Source organism: Equus asinus, chromosome 21 (assembly GCF_041296235.1).
Source record: "Equus asinus isolate D_3611 breed Donkey chromosome 21, EquAss-T2T_v2, whole genome shotgun sequence".
In the NCBI taxonomy this organism is placed as follows: Eukaryota; Metazoa; Chordata; class Mammalia; order Perissodactyla; family Equidae; genus Equus; species Equus asinus.
In genome coordinates this window covers 46,515,241-46,527,604 of record NC_091810.1, presented here as the reverse complement: position 1 = coordinate 46,527,604, position 12,364 = coordinate 46,515,241, and the positions used below count along the sequence as shown (strand labels likewise).

The following is a 12,364-nucleotide window of genomic DNA, read 5'->3' as shown; positions in this document are numbered from 1 at the left end:
TCTTCACAGGAATACTGTCATAACAAAACCCAGAAAGAAACAAGTCCTCATCAATATGGGGTTAGCACACAGAACGTAACGTTAGGCAGTTACAAAAACAAGATAGATCTGTACGGACTAATATGGAAAGATTCCCAAATTATACCAATAAATTGCAGAATAATATGCCTGTCATGATTCTGTTCCTATCCATTTTTTTTTATTACCTAGGAAACTTGTTTTTTTAAAGATTGGCACCTGAGCTAACATCTGTTGCCAATCTTCTTTTTTTCTTCTTCTTTTTCTCCTCCCCAAAGCCCCTTAGGACATAGTTGTATATTCTAGTTGTGAGTGCCTCTGGTTGTGCTATGTGGGACGCCGCCTCAGCATGGTCCAGGATCCAAACTGGCGAAACCCTGGGCCACCGACATGGAGCACGTGAAGCTAACCACTCAGCCAGAGGGCTGGCCCCTGTTCGTATTGATTTTTAAAGGACATATGTTTATGCTGGGATGACGCATGTATTTTTTCCCTGGAAGGATATGTGGCTATTAACAAGGGCCACCTTTCGCAAAAGGAATTACGGATCAGGGGATAGACTTTTCCATCGTTCTGAATGGTTCATAACATTCTTCCAAACTCATAGTGATTTTATTTCAAAAAATTTTTTTAAAAAGGCAAACCTGTGCCCAAGACTTGCACTAATGCAGCAAAGTGGGACACAGAAGAAGCGGGGTGACTCACAGTTGGGCTCCGGGACAACATAGGGAGAAGAACGGTGTGTGTATGTGGGCTGTGCTCAGGAGCAGCCTCACACAGGAGCCTTACAAGGAGTTCAGCACAGATTCAGATTCTTCTGAATGCAGAAGTGTCGCTCCTGCCGTCTTCCTCTCCATCTCCCATCCCATTTCCCTAGACTATTTTAGAGTGTAAAAGCTTTTTTTTTTAATTAAAGAAAGAAGAAACATTACGAGAGCTACTCCAGATCTAATTTGGTAGGAAAAAATCCAGAAAAACTCATTCATCTATCCAGTCGTGTTTTATTGAGGGGCCTGCTGTGCGACAGGCCCCATTCAGCGGGAGATGAAATAGACAAAATCCCTGCCTTCTTTAACATTCTCAGGGAAGGAGTGAGAGGAGCAAACATGGAGCATGCCAGACTCTGACAAGTGATGCTGAGGCAGGAGAGAGGCAGGCTGGGAAGTGGGGTTTGTGGTTGTAGAGGAGGTCCAGAAGGTGAGCAAAGACCGGAAGGTGACCAGGTGAACCACTTGGTGTCTGCGCAACAGCCGTCAGGCAGAGGGCCGAGGCCAGCGCTTGGCAGGGAGTGTGGGACACAGGTCAGATCTCCAGGCCTTGTGGTCCAGGGTGAGGGCTCCACGTCTGCCTGTGGTAACTTGGGGGTGGCCGCAGGCAGGACGGTGACTCACAGTTGACCAGGCTCACCCCAGCTGCCATGCTGAGAGTAGCCTGAAGGTGCAACGGCAGACGCAGAGATCCCAGCTAGAGACCATCACAATAACCCAGGGTGAAACGACGAGGCTGGCCCGGGGACAGCAAGAGAGGGTGAGAAGTGTCAGAGCCTGGTTGTATCTTCAACAGTGAGCCAAGAGGATTTGCTGACGGAGTGGATGTGGGGTGTGAAAGAAAGAGAAGAGTCAGGGACGACTCCAGAGGTGGGAGTTTACACTGTTCCACTGCATTTCTGATTTTTGTTTTGGTGGGGCTAAGTTGGGGAGACACAAGACTTCTCTTTAGGTAAGAAACAAGGAGCTGCCTCTGAGTCCCTCATGGACAGCAGGCCAGGTACCCAGTCCCATGGAAACAAGCCTGTTCCCCACGGGAGCCTGGCAGCTGCTCCCTCAGAAGCCACAAACGAAACGCCCTCTGGGAGTGGCTCAGGCGCAGCCCTAGGACAACCGATCTTTTCTCAATTCATGGTGCTTCCGTAGGATGGAGAGAACTCAGATGGAGCAAGAGGCCAAGGCAAAGCGCAATAAACGCTTTCTAACACGTCTGCCAGAGGGCCCCTTGAGGTGGGAGGGCCGATGAGGGGAAGCAGACGCAGCTCAAGTGGGGGTCAGGTCCCTGACACGCAGCGACCCCAGAGCTGGAACCTGAAATAGCCCCTAGGGGAAAAAGGAAGGAGAAGAGTGGGGGATGGAGCGTGGGGACAGAAAAGGGGCCCATTGGGAGCGTGCAACCCTGGGCAGTAGCTGACGCCTGGCACACAGGCCCCATTCCACTCCATTAATGACGCTGTGCACCATCAGCAATAGTGGGCTCCTAAGCAGACTCTCTGCCTTTATGCACACGCACCCTAAAGACAGGCATGGGGTCCTGTAGACCCCTGAAAAGGAGTAGTGGCCAAGAGTCAGGGAGATACGGCTTTGAGTTCTATCTCTGCTACTATCCAGCTATGTGACTTTGCATACAAAAAAACAAAGGAGGAGGGCTGTGAGCTACCAGGTCAGCCTGGGATTTAATGAGAGAAAACCGGTGGAAAGGGCTAGCACAGAATACATGCTCGGGAAAGCGAGCCGTATTCTGTCATCCCTGCCCTGCGCCCTGTCTTCCCTCTCCTCCTCTCTGCATCAACTCTCCCCAGTCCTGGGCTGAGCCTCCCTGTCCTGGTCCCTGAGAAGTGTGTGAGCTTGGGTCCACCAGCTGCAACCTGACCTCTCCACACCAGCCTCCTCCCTCCTACGCCTTCAGGCAGCTCAGGGGCCCGAACGCTAGGAGGGTCCTAGGATTCCCCAACTCTGCTCTCCATCCCGGGCTGTCCCCCCAGGCTCTGAGTGTTCCTCTGTGGCTCTCTCCTACCTCCCCATGGTCTGTCCTCCCTCCACAGGATCCCCTTCTTCCTCTTGACCCTTGGGGAGAAGTCCCCTCTCAGGGCTTCTATGCAGAGGGCTCATCAGCCTCCTCCCCTAGCCCTGGCCGCCTAGTGACACTCCAACTGCAGGGTGGCCCCTCCTAGTGACATCTCCTGCCCACTCTGCCAGTCCTTCGCCATTTCTTCATAGAATGGAAGTGTCCTCACCTTGGAGCTCCTTAGTCTCCCCACCCCAGCACCCCCTCCAACTGTCAATCTCCTTTGCAATTGCAGAGTCTTCTGGATGTGTCCCTTTCCACACTTACACCACTAAACTAGCCCAGGCCCTCATGAGCGCTTTCCTGTGCTAATGAGACTGCCTCCTAACAGGCTGCTCTGCCCCCAATCTCTCCAATGGCCTTACCCACCCACCCACTCACCTATCCTTACATCCACCCACTCCTCCCTCCCTCCCACCTACACAATGTGCTGGGAATACAATAATGGACAATGCAGACATCCCTGCCCTCAAGGAACTTTCAGGCTAATTACACTGCACATCATTTAACTTGCCTAAAACACAGCTCCCTTCTTGTCCAATACTATTCATATTTTTCCTTTTCTTTTTTTGAGGAAGACTGGCCCTGAGCTAACATCTGTGCCCATCTTACTCTATTTTACATGTGGGATGCCGCCACAGCATGACTTGACAAGCAGTGCATAGGTCCACACCTGGGATCCAAACTGATGAACTCTGGGCCACCGAAGTAGAATATGCGAACTTAACCACTGTGCCTCTGGGCTGGCCCCCAATATTATTCATTTTTGAATCAAAGTATATCTTTTGGAAAAGGTGAATACACAGAAAGTATACAGAATTCAGAGAGTATGTTCTTTTGGTGTTTGTACGGTACATCTTTTTTAACCCCTCTTCTTTCAACTTCATATTTAAGATGGGTCTATTCTGAGCTGCATATAGGTGAGTTTTCCCCCCTTATCTGGTTGGCAATTGCAGCAGATTGAATGGTGGTCTCCAAAAAGATATGTCCCAAGTCCTGACCCCCAATACTTGTGAATGTGACATTATTTAGAAAAAGGATCTTTGCAGATGTAATGAAGTTAAAGATCTAGAGAAGAGCTCATCCTGGATTAACCAGGTGGGCCCTAAATCTAATGACAAGTATCCTTATGAGAGAGAAGGAGAGAAGAGCGGAAGAAACTGGGGAAGGGGACGCCTTGTGCAACCACAGCCCAGGAAGCCCTGACGCCACCAGAAGTGGAAAAGACGGAGGAGGATTCTTCCCGGGAGCCACTGGAGTGAGCGTGGCCCTACCAGCACCCTGGTTCTGGACATTATGCTTCCAGAACTGTGAGGGAATCAAGTGTCTGTTGTGTTAAGCCGAGAGGTTTGTGAGGATTTGTTGTGGCAGCTCTAGGAAAGCAATAAGGCAATTTCTTTTCTTAATAAAAAGATTCAAAGAGTACGAAACACACTCAGTGAAAAGTCGCCCTTCCATCTGAGAGCCCAGTCCCTGTTTCCCTTCTTGGGGTCAACCACTGCCACCCCGATCTCATGCATCCTTCCAAAGACACGCTGGGTGAGTACAGAGACGGACACACGTCTCTTCAAAGAGACAGACAAATGGTCACGTACTTTACACCACACTTTAATCTATACTTTGGACCTTTGCTGCTCTCACTGAAAACCCCCCTGGAGTTTTACCGACTGTACACATGGCTCTCCTTCCTTTATTAGAGGCCACATGGTATCCCACAGCGTGGCTGTGCCATCTCTGAGTCACTCTACAAGCACCGCTGCAATGAATGTCCTTCCTTGCCAGGTGCTGTCTCTGCCTGTGTGGGTAAATTCCTAGGGGGGGCTCGCTGCATCAAAGGTTACGTGCAGCTCATTTTGCCACACTGCTCTCCGCACAGGTGGTGGCAACTCGTACGAGTGCCCATTTCCCCACGTTTGCCAGCACCGAGTACTAGTGAACCTTCTTGCCTTGACAACGTGATCACTGAAAAGGCTGCCTCAGCATGGCTGCAGCGTGCAGTAATCAAGTCACTCAGGCCCTGGCACTGCAGGGCTCGTCCCCACCCACCAGTTGGAGCGAGGTGGGCAAGGCTCGCACCTGTCCTCTTCCCTGATGTGTGTCCTGGGCTCCGCCTGCTCTGGGCCTCAGCTCACACCCTCCCCTCAGGGCACCAGGGCACAGCGCTCACTCCTCCAGAAGTTTCGTGTTGTTGGTGCCACACAACGGGAAGGCAATTCTACCTGTCCGTTTCACACCGGCAGCACAATGTCCCTGACTGCTCATATAACGCTGTCGCTTGGTGCTGCACACATGTCTCCGGGTCAGCGTCTAGAGAGCAAGGACCAGGCGCCCCGCTTCACGGTCCTCAGAGCCTCGCCTGGCTGGGGCTCCCCACAGACTTGCTGAGTGGCGGAAGAGAGCTCGGAGTTTACACAGGGTGCTTCCTTTTACGTCACAAAGAAGAAGACGTAAGAGGTGGAGTTAAAAGTCAGATCACAGGAGTTGGAAGGGAAAACATTTCCAGGTAGCACCTGCAGTCCTACTTAGAAACTGAGTCAGAAAAAGCACGACTGTTTTGAAATTAAACCGCACAATTTAAGAGAGCTGTCTAAGGGTCCCCACTGGGTGCAGCCTGAGAGAAGCAGCGTTACGAGGGATGTTAAGAGGTAGTAAGAGGCTCCTAATTATCAGGGGAAGAGAAAGAAAGGCTTGTGGCTGAGTAAAGATGGGATGAACTGAGATTCTGCAGACGTGGTTACCAGGTGGCGGCATTTCCCAAACCAGCGTGACATGGGTGGAAAGTTACCCCAGCGGAGGATACAGGGCAGGAAGAGGCTTGCGAACCCGGCAGGGCTCTTGGCAGAGAGCTTCTCTTTGCCACAGCAAACCACCGAGGCAATGCCACTATGATATAGAACACGTGGAATGTTTGTATTCTTATGTCTAATGTGTAATCTTGAAGCAGGAAGGTGATCATAGACCACACAGTAGCCACTTTAGCTTCTGACATTTCAAAAAGTGATACAACAGAAGCCCTTTGGATGGTTCCGCCTCACATGGGGCATCAGAGTCACAGGCTTTTCGCTGGGACCACGAAACCACTGGTCCCTGCGTGAGATCACAGACCTTGGGATGGGACCCTGCCGGGATCTGGGAGCTCCAGAGACCGTGAGCTCGTGCCAGAAGTCTGTATGCTTTCTTGTTCATCCCTGGGGAAAAATACTCCCCTTCCAATGACCTGGAGCCAGAAAAAAAACCAATAGTTTTGGAGCCTTCTTTCCAGTGACACGCTGCTGACCTGAACCACAGCCCTGATGGCCTCATTTCTCAAGCTGTACCACAGGCCAGTGCCTCAGGCAACACAAGCTTCCTGTTGAGGGTAACAGACTGCTGACCAGGGAAAGCAGCCCCATCCCCAGTTCAACAGCAAGCCCAATAGCAAAGCAGCTGCCATCAGTGCCAGCTGGGGATGACTTCACAAACTAGGCAGTTTGCACTCTGAGTCAGAGCCAGGGGTCCCTGAAGGCCAACCCCCTTAGTGTAAAGGGTGGGGAAATGGTAGAGGAAGGGGTGCCTTATCCAGAATCAGCAGGCAATTAGCAGTGGAGCTGGGACAAAATCCAAGTCACCTGAGACAGGCTTCTTTCTCTAACTGGCACTGGCTGGGCCAGTGACCTCAAACCATGTCTTGCTGGTCCCATGAGCCCGGGACCTCAACCCCAAAGGGCAGAAACTGTCCTGGGGGGGGTCAGCAAAAAATCCACCCTCGTTGACAGAATCAGTGATCAAGGAAAAATCCAGATGTGTTTCCGCATTTTCACTAAGTTATAAATGATCATCCCAACAGTTAAGCCCCATCCCAAACCTCCTTAATGCCCCCTAGTAGTGCAAATGCACCCCCGCCCCCCCAGCCCCAAGGAACCCAGTTTCCTTAGGGCAGGGAAAAAGTCCCAGGAAGACGGTGAGGTAGACTGCCGGCTGCCTCCTCCGCTCCCTTCCAAAGGAATTCGCAGCCTCCCTTGCAGCTGGGTGTGGCCATGTGACTAAGTTCTAGCCCAGGATAGTTTTCCACCCAGGTTGGGCCACTTTTCAAGCAGAAATGAATAGCCAGGTGATTCTTATGGCAAGGAACTCAAAGGCAGGCAAGCTGGGGCAGCCTGAAATCTAGGCTGGTTTTATCAAAAACTTTATTATTTTAAGCGAGTCACTTAACTCTTCTGGGTCTAAATCCTCAGTTGTCTACTTACTAGGGTCAGTGTGGGAAGAAGAGCAGCCGAGGTGTGGCCGCCATCCCCACCACCACCACTCACTGGGCACTGATTACAGGCACTTCACATCATCGCTTCTGACCTTTACGAGGAAAGGGATCATCCTCATTTCATAAGGACGATAAGGTCAAAGAATTTGCCTAAAGCCAAAAAAGGCACAAGGCCTGCATCTGTTTCTCTGATTCCAAAGCCCACATTTCCCCCTGCCACCTTGAGGAAGCCTAATACAAGACAGTGAAGGTTTGCTACGGTGACACCACAGGGCAGAAAGGGCCCCGGTGGCTCCCTGTGATCAGAGCCCATCCCCTTCGCAGCCACATGCCCTCCGACTCCAGTCTTCTTCACTTAAATGGCCCCTCACACGGGAGCTGGAGTGAACTGAGCATGCCACACCTGACTTCAAAGCTTGCAGTGCCCACCCCACCTCCCCTTCTTCAGGGAACAAAATTCAGCCTTTTTAAGTTTGCAAACAAGGTCCCCATGGCCTGGCAGCTCCCATCTTAGTTGTCACTCACATTGTCCCGTTGGCTTGGGAGGGCCCTACATTTCTTCTCCTGGATTACTCTTAGGCATCCTTCCAGATTCAGCTCAGACAACTCGAAGACTTGCCTCCTTTGCAACTGAGCTAGGCGTCCCTCCCTGCCTCTGGCTCCCCAAAGTCTCCCATGCACGCCTTTGGACTAACACTCCTTACGCAACACTAAGGATCTGTCTGTCTTTCCCACCAGACACTTAGTTAAGGAGGCAGACAGGGACCTTGTCTTATTCATGTTTACACCCTCAGCACCCAGCCTAGTACCTGGAATGAAAGAGGCACTTAACTACTAACCTGAACAAATGGAGCAGAACACACTCGAGCTCCAACACAAGTCAAAGGAGGCGGGAGCTTAGCGCTCAGAGTGCGAGTTCTGGTTCAAAACCTCCTTCAGCACATACTGTGGGTCAGGGAAAGTTGCTGACCCTCTCTCGGCCTCAATCTGCCCCTCTATAAAATGGAAGAACTTACAGTACCCACCTCACAGGAGCATTAATCAGACAATATATTTAGAGTACTCAAAACTGTGCTTTGTACTTAGCAAGTACCATGCACATTTGAGCAAGAAGTAGCAGCAGTGTTTCTGCAGAGGAAGAGGGAGTCCTCAGGCACAAAGCCCAGCTGCAGACAGCAAGAAAGCACTCATCTGATTACAATCTGGATCGGGGCCACACTCAAGTCTTTTTTTCTTTTAGATTATAAATCACTGTAATAAGCTTGGAAACTAGAGCAAGAGAAATTATCTAAAATGTCACCATCTGCATACAACCAAGACCACTGGTTGTGATGTCACTGTAGTCCTGGTTCCAAATCTCCTCTGGTCTGCACGTCCCAGCAGGGCCAGGACAAGGGTCGATCAAGCTGTGCTCACTGTGCTCTGGTCTGCCGCCTCCCTCAGCCCCAAAGGTTGGCCACTGGAAGAACTCTTCAGACGCTGGTGCCCTGAAAGTGAGCACGGAAGAGCGGTGACAGGAACAACCTGGGCAGAGGGGTGGGCCTCTCCACAGCCCACGAGGAGGCAGGTCTCGACCTCCTGCCTCCCCACCAGAAGGGCAGGACACACGGGACGTGCTCAGGAAACACTGAAGGACTGACAGGGAAGAGGGCTCAAGACCAGCTCTGGAGGCTCAGACCATCACTGCGGAAAAGGGCTTGTTCTCATCAAGACATCTCATGCTGCTCTGAGCTGATGACAAGACACGCACCTGGATTCAAACTGGGGACGTGGTAGAACAACTTCTATTATCAGAGTGAGGAAAAAACTTAGAAACGACACGTTACCGAATCAAGAAACACCATGAAATGAGACATCATACTCTGACCCGGTAGGAAAAGCAGGTTGGTGCTGCTGCCCCTGCGGGCTGGCTGACCAGCGCCTGCAGCATGGGCAGAATTCAGCTAAGAATGCTCCCTCCGTGGGGCACATGGAGCTAACTAACCGTGTCTCCTCTCACCCAGCACGACTGGTGGAAGACCCGGGGAGGCGCCTAAGGAGACTTCGGCACCGTCCCAGCCTCTCTGCAGCGGCTCCCTCCTCCCACTGCAGGCTCCTGGGCCTCTGTGCTAGCCCCTCCCTTGGACCTGTCCACCTAGGACAGAGTGACTCAGGCCCTGGGTCCTTCTTAATCCCAAACTGACCTCCCCTACTTCCTGCTCCTTTCCACTGTTAACGTCGGGGAGCAATTCGATCTACTCCTGCCGCCTCCCGTCATGTAGGATAGTGACTCATGGCAACTTCACACGCAAAATCAAGACATTTTAATGGCGGAACTTCAGGCACCAAAAGAGGCTGATGGAATATCGATCTTTGAAGAGAGACCTTTTTAACGACCCTCAAAAATCACACTCCATGGTTGAAACCATTACCCTTTTGAGGACATGACTCACATCTCTTGTTGGCAGAAGGAAGGCTGAGTCAGCTGGGTCCAGTCAGAGAGCAGAACCCGGGCTGCATTTGCTCAGGACAATCCACAGGTACCTCGTTTGAGCAGAAACAGCTGCGAATGCTACCAGGGAACTGGAGGACCTGTAGCCTGAGCAAAGTAAACCTGCCCAGGACCGTGGACTTCACTCACAACTCCTGCCTCACCTCGTAGCCCTTTCCCGGGGCAGAGATGACAGAGGAACGGCTTCAAAGACCACCTGCAATGGCTCCTTTCCACAAATGTCCCACTCAGAGGCACATATGTTTTATGTAATAAGACTATTGTTCATTCATTTGTCTGACCATCCGTCGTCCATCCATCCATCTTGCACACAGTGGCTGGTGGAGGTCTCAAAATATAAATAAAATTATGTCACCCTCCACTCCACTTAAAACTCCCATGATACATAAATTTGTCAAAAGTCAACCTTTATGCTTAAGATCTGTGCATTTTACTTTATATAAGTGATACCTCCATAAAAAATTTTAAAACAACAAAACCAACACAAAACCCTCCCATGACTTTCCACAGCAGTTAGCATAAAATGCAGGCTCATGGCCAATGGACCACATGACTTAGGGCTCTGCCTGCTTCTTTGACCTCATCCCCTCATTCTCTCCAGCCACACCGGCCTTCTCTCTATGCATCACACGCACCAGGCTCCAGCCTGCCTTAGGACCTCCGGCTTGTGCTGCACTTTCCGTCTGCAACACTCTTCTCTCAGTTTGCCAAGTGGCAGCTGCACTCTTCCTTTTCATTCTTGTCTCAGCTCTAGTCACCTCCTCAGAAGTCTCTCCTGACCGCCTCACCTTCAGGTGTGCACAAGCTGCCCTGCCTCTACCCCCAATCTCATCTCCCTGTCTTATTTTCTTTACAGCACTAACCTCTCTCATCTCAGAAATTCTTGTGTGTTTTCTTACTACTGTCTTTTCTCTCTCCACTAGAAAGTAAGCTCTCTAAGAAACTTCTGTTCCATTTACCCCCATATTCCTAGCACCCTAGAGGGTGCCTGGCTCTTAACAGGCAGCTAAACAATATGTTGGACAAAGGAATTCAGTCAATCACTTAAGACGCATTTATCGAGTACTGTCCAGGTATTTATTTTTAATTCACTAAGTTCCATGAATTTGGAAGATGGGTTCTCCCAGCTGCTTAGTTTGCAAGCCATTAGTCCTGCAACAGGACTAACATTGCTTAAGCTCATTGCTTAGCTCTCTCCTTGGTTTTGGACAAAATCTGCCAGCAAGACTGCCAGAGGACAACTACCCAAGACCGTTCTTCCTGCTAACTAACCACAAGGCAGATGAACTGGTCCATCAAGCTCTTCCTCACCTTATCTGGCCTTAGATGCAAGAACCAGACAATCTGGGTTTATAGCCAGAATAAGGGCTCATAAACTTTTTTTTGGTAAGGACTTGGCTGTTTATGGACCAAATGAAGCCTGGGTTCTAAATTAGCCAGCTTTAATCCTCCTACGAGGAGGTTCTGTCAAAGGCTGAGAGAGAAACGAGATTAAAAAAAACCTAAACTGTCCAACAAATAAATATACTTAGCTCTCTAAACACGGGGCCTCCTTAGAAGCACAGCTTCCCCCAGGGAGCATGGCAATGGTGCCATCTGCTAGTGATGATGATCTCAGTAGGGGTGAGGGAGCACTGCCACTGTGTGAGTGTTCCACAGGGATCTGTCTGATGAAAAGAAATACAAATGGCAGATAAACACACAAGACGATATGCAACCTCAGTAATGTCGATTTTAAAAATGCCAACTAATAGTTATTTTTACAATTAGCGAGATTAAGATTAAGCAAAGATTAGCAAAGATTAAGACATTCGGTGAGGATATTAGGAAACAGGCACACAAACTACTGGTGGAAGAGTAAATGGTACAATCGCTGGGGAAACGTGGAGAAGTGGGTTTGTGATCCTTGTCTCCAGAGCTACCCAGGGGAAAGGGGGCATTAAACTGGTGTCGGGTGGTCACAGTGAACGGAGCCTTCTGGGACCCAGGGATGCTGGAGGCGGGAGGAATGAGGCCTCCAGGATGCAGAGTTTGACGTAAGAATAAGAAGGAGCTGGAGACCTATAAATACCCCTAATGAGGGCTTGATTCTTAGTGTACATTCTTCCTGAATACTGATGGAAGCCCCAAGTGTAAACGGGCTGTCCTGGAAGGACCCTACTCTGCGAGCCAGCGTCCCTGGGCAGCTGGGGACCTTCCAGTCAGGGGAACTCAGAGAGAGGTGCTGCATCTGCTCCCGCCCTGTGTCACCATCGCCCTGCTAACCCGTATTCCCTGGCCAGGGAAATTTAGGAATTTCCTTTAATCTCATAGTGGACAGACAAGCGTGTGGCTTTTTCCCCATCGAGCCTCAGATCACTTGAAAAGCTGCAGCAGCTAATGTCTAGTATTACGATTTGAACTGTTCATACACTGTGACCCAGAAACTCCACTTCCAGGATTTTCCTATATAGTTACACTCACACAAATGTCTGTAAGGTGGAAGATTTAAAAGCCACCTAAATGTCCACAACAGGAGAGTTTAAATCTAAGTTGTCATACAATGGAATTCCACTGTTAAAAAGCAAAGTAGAGATGGTACACTTGCAATGTGTGGATTTTATGGTGTGTAAATTATATTCAACAAAGCCGTTTAAAAAGTGAGGTAGATCTATTTGCACCAATACTGAAAATGTCCCTGTCAAAAAAAGCAAGTCACCAAAACAGTGATGTGTTGTGTGAACCTGTTGTTTTTTTTTTTTAAATGATATATACATAAAGAAATTCGGAGGCGCACACAATAA

At 50.0% G+C, this 12,364-nt stretch overlaps 1 protein-coding gene across 3 annotated transcripts in view; it reads right to left on the bottom strand.

The window, feature by feature from the left end:
* STIMATE (STIM activating enhancer) overlaps nucleotides 1–12,364 on the bottom strand; it is a 55,687-nt gene that overhangs the window by 21,292 nt on the left and 22,031 nt on the right. The window contains exon 3 of one of the 3 annotated variants that reach the window (XM_070493752.1): nucleotides 9,725–11,248. The exons of the other annotated variants lie outside the window; for them this stretch is intronic. The gene's annotated coding sequence lies outside the window, so the exon portion shown is untranslated. The remainder of the gene's footprint in view (nucleotides 1–9,724; nucleotides 11,249–12,364) is intronic. 3 annotated transcript variants of the gene reach the window in all.